This window comes from Microtus ochrogaster, unplaced genomic scaffold (assembly GCF_000317375.1).
Source record: "Microtus ochrogaster isolate Prairie Vole_2 unplaced genomic scaffold, MicOch1.0 UNK90, whole genome shotgun sequence".
In the NCBI taxonomy this organism is placed as follows: Eukaryota; Metazoa; Chordata; class Mammalia; order Rodentia; family Cricetidae; genus Microtus; species Microtus ochrogaster.
Genome location: NW_004949188.1, coordinates 8,213 through 10,348, shown reverse-complemented (window position 1 = coordinate 10,348; position 2,136 = coordinate 8,213). Strand labels below are relative to the sequence as shown.

The 2,136-nt window shown below is 46.2% G+C and overlaps 1 pseudogene; it reads right to left on the bottom strand.

Annotated features, from left to right (window-relative positions):
• Positions 1 to 221: 221 nt before the first annotated feature.
• On the bottom strand, positions 222 to 1,136 carry LOC101979840 (annotated as a pseudogene).
• Positions 1,137 to 2,136: the final 1,000 nt, after the last annotated feature.

Below are 2,136 nucleotides of genomic sequence, written 5' to 3'. Positions count from 1 at the left end.
CCCCTCTGAAGGGAAGCGAGCAGAGAATCCCCCTTCTGAAGAGCCTTCTTGTAGGGCAAGCAGATTACCAGTCCGCACTTTATTAGCATGGAGAGTGGAAATAAGGTTAGAATAATATGTAACTTCGGCTTCAAAGTCACTGAGTTCCAGGGCAGAGGGAGCGCCCACCTTGCTCATCTCTGCAGGTGCTGCTCCTGGCTGCCCCAAAGTCCTACAGCTGCTTATTCTTCCCCAGCCGGGAGATGGTCTTCAATCCGCCTGACGAACCCCATCCTGATTTCTGTCACACCATCTCCTTTAGAGTGTCCTGGACACACTTGGCCTCCACAGTCATCTGGACCGTCTCCAAGGCTCCCCGCAGCACCCAACACAGGAGGTTCAAGTAAATAAGGGATGAGTGGCTATCAGGAAGTTCTACAAACTCCACCAATGGGTTATTTTCCAGCATGAGGGAGAATTCATCGCCAGCCGGGCTCCGATTTGTGATATTTGGAGTGATGCCTAAGTACATCTTGAATGCCACCTAAGCAATGACATCCACAGTTTCCCGAAAGTCATGACATCTTCCAACATTTGAGCATGCCAAAAAAAAAAAAAATCTTCAATTAGTCAGACTCCAATATTCTTAATCCATTCCTCTCAATAGACTTAGCCTCGAGTTACATGCAGGTTGAGTGATTTTTCTCCAGGTCAGCCAAGTTCTCAGTCAGGTCCTTGAGAAGTTTATAATAGGTGTCAATCATATGTCAGTCATATAAACTCAGTCTCGTCCCTTCAATTTCATCCTGATGCTTTCTGGATAATTTCTGTAATCAGCCCACAGAAACAGTGGCTGGGGACTGAAGGCATGGCGCCCCCTGGAGCCAGGCTACAGCGGCGGCGGCGGTGGCGGCAACGGCAGCGGCAGCGGCAGCAGCAGCAGCGCCTGTCAACGTCAGGTGCTGCACTTCAGCTTGGGTCTGGTTTCCAGCTGAGGATACAAAGTTCAAGTGGAGCAGAGACGAGGGCAGAGATAACACCTGCTGGATGCTTAGCAATGTTTCAACAAGGGTGAGCATATGGGGCAGCTGCCACCCCTTGTAGGCGCTGCTTGGGAACAAGATGAACCGGTTGAGCCGAGAGGAGGAAGATAGCATGTTCTCCAGTGTTTCTCTAGCAGACGGCACAGGTGAGGAAGACGTGGACGGATGCTCGGACAGCTCCGTGACTGTGGTAGTGGAAAATATAACCTTTCTTATCTTTATTAGGATGGCAAAACATACTTGTTGGATAAGGTTGTGAAAAATATATAGCTACAGAATGTCAGTTTTTAATTCAGAGCAGGTTTTCATCTTCCTTTGAAATGAAATGATAGCCAAGGTTTCCATGGTTACATTAGGTGGACTTTAAAAAACATAAATCAACAAACAAAAGTATAAAGTGTGGCACGAATAATAAAAACCCAGAGACAGATATTGGGGTTCAACCTGAAGATCTGAACAGTAAAACAGCCAGCCACTGGCTCTTTCCTCAACCTCAGTGTAAAATGGCCATCCTGCCTCCAAGAATCTCAGAATGAGACTGACTGAGAGCTGTCTCCTCCATCTTATATTCCTCTCTAGGGCTGGGATTAAAGGTGTGCCCACTACCACCTGGTTTCTATGGCAAACCTTTGTGGCTACTGGGATTAAAGGTGTGTGTCACCACTGCCTGGTTTGTAAGGCTGATGCGTGGGGCTGCTTTACTCTCTGCTCTCCAGGTGAGCTTTATTAAAATACAAATGAAATGCCCCTATTAATAAAGTGTTTCTTTCCCAGTTCAGGAAACAAGACCTCAAAGTTGTTGCTAAATCTATGATATTGTTAACAGTCTTTTGTTCATTTCTTCTCTACTTTATCAAATAGTTTTCATTATTTCTGAAAAATGACCTAGAAAGAGCTTTAAGACCTGTGTCAGAAATGTTTAGCTTTAATCAAGGACGACGTTTGCCGAATTTAACATGTGAGAAGGGAACCCAAACTGTCACTCATCCAACATCTCAGAGAAAAGAAACGTCTCTGAACTGTGAATTGCTGGAGCTCTCCAGATCCATAGGCCCACAAGTGTGTGCGTGTGCATGCATGTGTGTGTACACCCATGTGTGAGTGCGTGTGTGTC